The 7,506-nt window shown below is 42.3% G+C and overlaps 1 long non-coding RNA gene across 4 annotated transcripts in view; it reads right to left on the reverse strand.

Annotated features, from left to right (window-relative positions):
- The window catches only part of LOC116076448, a 14,473-nt gene that overhangs the window by 3,531 nt on the left and 3,436 nt on the right, over positions 1-7,506 (reverse strand). The window contains exon 3 of one of the 4 annotated variants that reach the window (XR_004112959.1): positions 1-96. The exons of the other annotated variants lie outside the window; for them this stretch is intronic. This is a non-coding gene — a long non-coding RNA (uncharacterized LOC116076448). The remainder of the gene's footprint in view (positions 97-7,506) is intronic. 4 annotated transcript variants of the gene reach the window in all.

Consider the following 7,506-nt stretch of genomic DNA (forward strand, 5'->3'; position numbering starts at 1 on the left):
TGAGAGATGTTGGGTAGGGGTGGGAGATGTTGGGTAGGGGTGGGAGATGTTGGGTAGGGGTGGGAGATGTTGGGTAGGGGTAGCAGAGCAGTTGACCTGGAGTAAGAGAAATACAAAGTCACAGCCATAAAACACCCCACACTAAGTCACCATGTACCCTCTTCACACTCGGGAAAGCAGCATGCTTAATGAATGCATCTCTGATTTAAACTGCAGAACTGTATAAACTGGCATTAATGATCCTAGCAACTTCCTATCCACCATCAATTCCCAGAGTTTGGTCAGCAAGAAAAAAAAAAGAGTAGGAGGGATTTTGGAAGAATTGTGAAATCTCAGCACATGTTCCAGATTTGCAGGGAGGGGGGAAGAAAAAAAATAAGAAAAAAATAAGAAAAAATAACCATTTCTTATAAACCTTAAACTCAAGTTAGACAGCATCTGGCCATCCTGATAGTTGTACAATAAAAGAAGGGAAAATTGCCAGGTGTGGTGGTGCACACTTTTAACCCCAGCACTTGGGAGGCAGAGACAGGTGGACCTCTTGAGTTCAAGGCCAGCCTGGTCTACAGAGTGAGTTCCAGGACAGCCAGGGCTACACAGAGAAACCCTGTATCAAAAAAGAGAAAACAAAAAAGCAAAAAGAAAGAAAGAAAGTTAACAATATGGTTGGCCCCAGGCTTACAAAAGAAGTAAATAATTTCATTGATATTACATATTAAAACACAATGCAGATAGACACACATATTTAAAAGTGTAACCATCATACTGTTTTCTCTCTGGGAATTGCTTCAGCACATCTGAGAGGAGAGGGTTGGATAGGTTTATAGATAAAGCAAGATTGCAAGGTTGGCCTCACTGAAGAAAGTTCTGCAAACGAGATGTGAAGTGATGAGCACATGGTTTTCATGTATTTTCTGGAGTACCATCTGCCAGGCTCACCCAAGGATTATTTAGTTATTAGGCTATGAGCTAGCAAGCTTTTTCTGTAATGGGCCTATTAATTAATATTTTAGGATTTGTGGGGCCATTTGGACTCTGCCACAATGGCTTAGATCAGCTGTCATTACTCAAAGGCCGTCGTGAAGTTCTGAGGCAGGAGATGCTGGTGGGGAGGGATTACAAAAACAAGCTTAAGACTTTGACAGAAAGAATTGACTTGTGAACATATGACCCCATCTCTCCTATGAAACAAATGAAGTCAAATGTATTAATAAACATTCATGGCCTGATGTGGAGGAAAAGCTAGGTAGATCCATAATCCTTCAGCTTGTTTTTTTTTTTTTTTTTTTTTTTTTTTTGTTATACATGAGGTAACTTATAAATGTGTTAGTTTTTGCTCCTAAGACTGTCCTCCAATCAGATTTCAGATAGTAGTTTCAGGTAGTTGATGAGCCAGGTTATGACTTTATGATAACATTTCTTCCACACTAACACAGCCTCCATTGTATAATATGTCACCACTTCTATTTTTTTTTTAATTTGGAATAAATAAGATAACTCTTTGTTGGCCACATTTCAGCTACAAAGCCAAAAGCAGAGTGTACATCCTTACTATTCTTTATCACTTGTGCTGCACAATTGATTTTTTTTCTTCCTAGGCAAAAGGTCCTGCCTTCTCCAAATGAATAACAGCTATGTTCTCTTGTCTTCAGAGAACAGAGTGTACAGGCTTTCAGCCCTTTATGTGGGAGTTTCTTTAATGGCCTGCTGTGTGATCTATCCTAGAGAAGGCTCCCTGTGCATTATGGGGTGGATATGTATTCTGCTATTGTTGTGTAAAGTCTTCTCTACATTGCTTAGATTTGGCTTAGCATACTCAGGTTTTCTGTGTCTTTGTGAACCTTCTACTTGTGTGTTTTATCCACGGTTGAAGTGGGATGTTCAATTACTCTTGAATTGTCTGCGTACCTCTTTGTCCCTGGAAGATTTTGTTTTGTGTATTTTGGGGTTTGGCCCCTGTTAAGAATGCATATGTTTATAATTGTTAATTTCCTCATGGACTGATCTCTTATGCCTTTAAAATGTCCTTTGTTTCCAATAACATGTTTTTGTCTAAAGGCTACTTCATTCCACTCTATACAGTTGCCCCTGCTTGAATCTCCTTTTCCTATCCTGTCCCCATTCTTTCATTTCTGGCTTGCTTGCATTTCTTATTCTAAGTACGCCTTGCGAGGGAATGCTAATTGTATAGTGTTTTTAAATTCATGATGCCAATCTCTGCCTTTGTCGCCACCTTACCAACCAGCGGAAATATGGAGGCAACCACGAACCCTTCTCCAAGCAGTCTATTCAGGAACCTTGTTATTCAGGAACTACAGAATCATTCGTTCATCTTTCTTCTTTCTTAGCTAGCTTCTTCTTATTACTACTACTTACATCTTTACATCTTACTACTTACATCTTACTACTTCTATCTTACTACTTACATCTTACTTCTTTCTTCTTACTTACTCCTATTTCCTACTTACTCCAATCCCCTACATCTTACTTACTCCTACTCCCTACATCTTACTTACTCCTATTCCCTACATCTTACTTCTATCTCCCCAGCCCCCAGCCCTCAGAGGTTAAATACTTTCCCTGGTCCCAATCAGCATCGGCTACATGGCAAAACATAATAGGCTGCGGGAAATCATGCCAGCTTGCATCACAAACTGGAGGCACTCAGCTTTTCCAACTAAGGACTTATCACAATGCTCTCTGCTCTGGCCGGAGACCAGGTGTTCAAAATATATAGGGTGGCAGCTGCGGCTCCCCACATGCCTTGAAATTTTTTTATACCTATTTTTACTTTATGTGTGTATGTTTTGCCTGCATGTATAAATGTGCACCATATTGTGTCTAGTACCCACAGAGGTTAGAAGTGGGCATCACATTCCCCGGAACTAGAGTTATATGAATGGTTGTGAGCTGCCGTGTTGGTGCTGGGAACTGAAGAGCTCTTGACTGCTGAGCCAGCTCTCCAGTCCAGTCTCTGCCACTTAGTCCAAGTAAGCTTATTGTAATTATTAACAAGATCGGATTTACTGGGTGCTTGGTGTAAGTTGGTTCTGGTGTGCCTGCTTGGTATAGACACCCTAGGTCAGGCTCTAGCACCTCTCATATAAATGGATTTATATTCTCCATTTCAATGTTTGTTTTCTAAGTCTTTTTTTCCCCTTCTGTTTTTCTATCACCAACTTCTTGTTTGTAAAATAAACTTTAATGCATCATTAAAATTTCTTGTTTCTTGCTTGCTTGAGTTCTCCTCTCATTTGTTGCCTGCAGGGTACAGTTAACATCTTAACTTAAAGCACTATAATTGGAATTACTAGAAAGTTAGTTTTGTTAGTGTGAGAATTTGGTGCACCGGTATGTCTGCCCATTCTTCTGCTCCAGGATGTCCTCCCGTTCTCCACAGCTCCAGGATGTCCTCCCATTCTCCAGTATATCCTCCCATTCTTCAGTCCCATTCTTTAGTCCTCTGGTGTGTCCTCCCATTCCTCACTGCTCCAGTATGTCCTCCCATTCCTCAGTCCTCCAGTATGTCCTCCCATTCTCCAGTGCTCCAGTATGTCCTCCCATTCCTCAGTCCTCCAGTATGTCCTCCCATTCTCCAGTGCTCCAGTATGTCCTCCCATTCTTCAGTGCTCTAGTATGTCCTCTCATTCTTCTACCTCTTTGTTATTGTTGTCATATAAATTGCATATCTCTATGATGTAATTATATCAACACTTGAGTAATTATTATTTTATGCAGTTATCATTTAAATTATGTGGGAGAATCCTTACTATTTAATTCACTGGTGTTTATTTCTACAGGGAGCTCTGGGTCACTATCTAGTATTTTTTCACTCAGCCTGTACATCCTTTCAAAAGTTCTGTAAATTAAATCCTATAAGAAAAGAATGCATCATGCCTGGTGGTGGTGGCACATGACTTTAGTCCCAGCACTCAGGAGGCAGAGGCAGGCAGGTCTCTGAGTTCAAGGTCAGCCTGGTCTACAGAGTGAGTTCCAGGACAGCCAGGGCTACGCAGAAAAACCCTGTCTTGAAATAAAACAACCAGAAAGGAAAGCACCAATTGTTTGAGAATGTCTTCATTTTCCTTTTTTGAGGGTAAAGGGTTTCACTCAGTGATCCAAGCTTGTCTCCAACTTGTGACTCTCCTGCCTCAGCCTCCCTCATGCATATCTTCTCCTTCATTTTTGAAAGAGTTTTGCTGGATATGGAATTCTTGGTGAACAGAATATTTTTTCCCTTTCAGCATTTTTAATATATCATCGCCTTCCTTCCTAGTCTTCATGGTTTTTTGAGAGTGTCTCATGTATGGTGAGTCACCTCTCTCTAACTGCTTTTAAGAGATTGAGTAGGTATGGGTCCCTCTCACGCATCCTGCACTGAACTCACTGAATTTCTTAGATGTGTGAAGCTTTCCATCACATTCAATGCTGTGGTGAGCAACAAACAGGCCTGACTTAGCGTTCCCTCCCTGACTATGTAGAGCAAGCCAGGAGATCAGTCAGAGATGTACTGTTGGGGCCTTCCCAGTTATTTGCTGGGAACATTGCCTGGTACATTCTTGAAGGCATTTAAACTTCCCGTAACACGTTGATGCTTTTTCAAAGCCTTGGATGACTATCTCATTCCAAGGTTCTTCCTTTCCCAGGGATTTTGATTGTTTGCTTTTGTCAGCCTCTTTTTATTCTCAACTGTGATGGTCTCAGAATAGCTATGGTGTTAAACAGTCATTGCTTGTTATTTATTTATTTACTTATTTAGGAATGCCCTACTGTCAAGGTTGTGTGCATAAAGATCAAGTAAAAACACACCTGAGAACAGGAACTTGTAGAACTTCCAGATAGCCAGATTGCTAACACTTCTCTAGGCATAATGCTTAGGGGAGAACGGCAAAGTTATTCTGCCTCTCTGGTCACTGGTCATCTGCTGATCCTCAAGAGGGCCCATGATTGTAAGGCTGCTGGTATTCAAGGCTGACACTGACTTGGAGAGGAAAGGTCAAAATGACATCAAGCCCCCCATTCCTGCAGAGATTCAGTTATTCTTCTTAGATTTTATATTCCCAGAACCGCTGCAATTCTTTAAGTTCCAGATGCTAAAGAAGTTGATCTTGATTGCTTTTGGCCAGTATTCTCTTTGCTTGAGCAAAAGAATGGATTTTCAAAGTTGTATGCTACCATTTTAGAAGCCCCACCCCAAATAGGTAAAACAAAAGCTCCTGCCAGTAGAGCCAGGGGAGTAGCCTGGTTGATAGTGTGCTTGCCTAACAAACACAAGGCAGTGAGTTAAATCCTAGCACCACATAAACAGGGTTGATGAGGAAAACAATTAACCACAGTCAGCACCATTTAATGAGCCATCTAGTTGGAGCCTACAAGAGAGTAGGGCTGAGAGGTATGCAGACAGTGGAGGCCCCAGCTCAAGAGGTTTCAGAGGGGAACAACCAGGTGAACAGGCCACTCTTGTTGTCTTTTGGCAAAGATTGTAACTATTTTCTGCTCTTGTCCTAAGGATTTTTCTGGGGCTAAATTTCAAAAAATAACAGACTAATTTCTTTGGCAGAGGAGATTTCAAAATAGCCTAATATTGTCTCTGTTAGCATCAGAAGCTGTTTACAGCCACCCTCTGAATCCAGAGATGACAGCATCCCTAGACGACAAGGACCCACCTACATCTGTTGCCAATGGCAACCATTGCACACACTCTGCACAGGTAGTGCTACCTGCAACACCTGCATAACTTACGTCACGGCCTGGATAAAAGGTGAGGACCCCAACCCAAAGCTCTCTCATACCATAAAACTGAATGCCAGAGTAAGTTATGAGGCTTTGGCTGAAGCAGAATGGATGGTGAGCAACCCCACAGGTACTAATTATAGTACCTTTACTTCCTATGACCAGTTCAGCAAAATCCGAAGAACAGGTAAGATTTAGCTGACCCACAGGTACAAATGACAAATCTACAGAGTCCAGAAGACCAAATGAAATCATGTCTAGATTCTCTTGAGCTAAAAGTGTGTTTAAAACATATCCTTCAAGGGCAGTGGTGGCGCATGCCTTTAATCCCAGCACTTAGGAGGCAGAGGCAGGCAGATTTCTAAGTTCAAGGCCAAACCTGGTCTACAGAGTGAGTTCCAGGACAGCCAGAGCTACACAGAGAAACCCTGTCTTGAAAAACAAAAACCAAAAACAAACAAACAAACAAAAACAGATCCTTCAGTCTTAAGCACTGGACTGTAATAAAAGAAATTGTACAAGGTAAATCTTCCACTAGGAGGCCCAGCTGCAGTAGTTATTACAGAGCCTGAGGTGTCAGAGTGGAGAGTCGTCTGAGCAGGGTGTCAACATTACAGCCTTTGACATCTGTCTTTACAGGCTCAGCTGACCTGAAGTAAGATGACCATTTCAGCTGGGCAGTGGTGACACACACCTTTAATCCCAGCCCTTGGGAGGCAGAGGCAGGCGGATTTCTGAGTTCAAGGCCAGCCTGGTCTACAGAGTGAGTTCCAGGACAGCCAGGGCTACACAGAGAAAACCTGTCTCGAAAAACAAAAAAAACAACAAAAAAAAAGATGACCATTTCACACACTAACAGCTGTATTTTGATGATGTACTTGATCTCTGCCTCTGGGCTCAGAAAAAGAGTGATAAGTTGATATTTCTCATAGCAGAACAAAACTTCCAACTTAAAGAACCCCCCAATCCAATGACAGGATAATCAGCATTCAGTTCCTAATAGTGGAGACCTGTCCCTCAGTATAGTAGTTGGTTTGAGCCCCTGAACCCACATTAAAATCACCTGTGAGCTTTTGAGACAATCACACTTTGGGCTGGGGCCATAGCTCAGCTTGTAGAGTGCTTGCCAAGTGTCTTAGTTAGGGTTTTTACTGCTGTGAACAGACACCATGACCAAGGCAACTCTTACAAGGACAACATTGAATTGGGGTTGGCTTACAGGTTCAGAGTTTCAGTCCATTATCATCAAGGTGGGAGCATGGCAGCATCCAGGCAGGCATGGTGCAGGAGAAGCTGAAGGCTTCTCATCTGAAGGCTGCTAGCAGAATACTGGCTTCCAGGCAGCTAAGATGAGGGTATTAAAGCCCATACCCACAAGACCACCACCTATTCCAACAAAGTCACACCTCCTAACAGTGCTACTCCCTGGGGCAAGCTTATACAAGCCATCACACTAAGCATGTACAAAGCATTGATTCCATCCGGGGAACTTCATGAACTGGGTTTGGTGGAACTGAATGCTGATTATCCTGTCATTGGACTGGGGGTTCTTTAAGTTGGAAGTTTTGTTCCGCTATGAGAAATATCAACTTATCACTTTTTCTGAGCTTCCTGTAATCCCAGCACTCAGAAGCAAGAGGATTAGAAACTCCAGGTCTATGTTGTGAGCCCGAGGCCACCCTTGAGTATGAAGAGGTCTCAGGAAGAAAGAGAGAGAGAGAAGGAGAGAGGGAGAGAGGGAGAGAGAGAGAGAGAGAGAGAGAGAGAGAGAGA

Source organism: Mastomys coucha, unplaced genomic scaffold (genome assembly GCF_008632895.1).
Source record: "Mastomys coucha isolate ucsf_1 unplaced genomic scaffold, UCSF_Mcou_1 pScaffold4, whole genome shotgun sequence".
Classification (NCBI taxonomy): domain Eukaryota; kingdom Metazoa; phylum Chordata; class Mammalia; order Rodentia; family Muridae; genus Mastomys; species Mastomys coucha.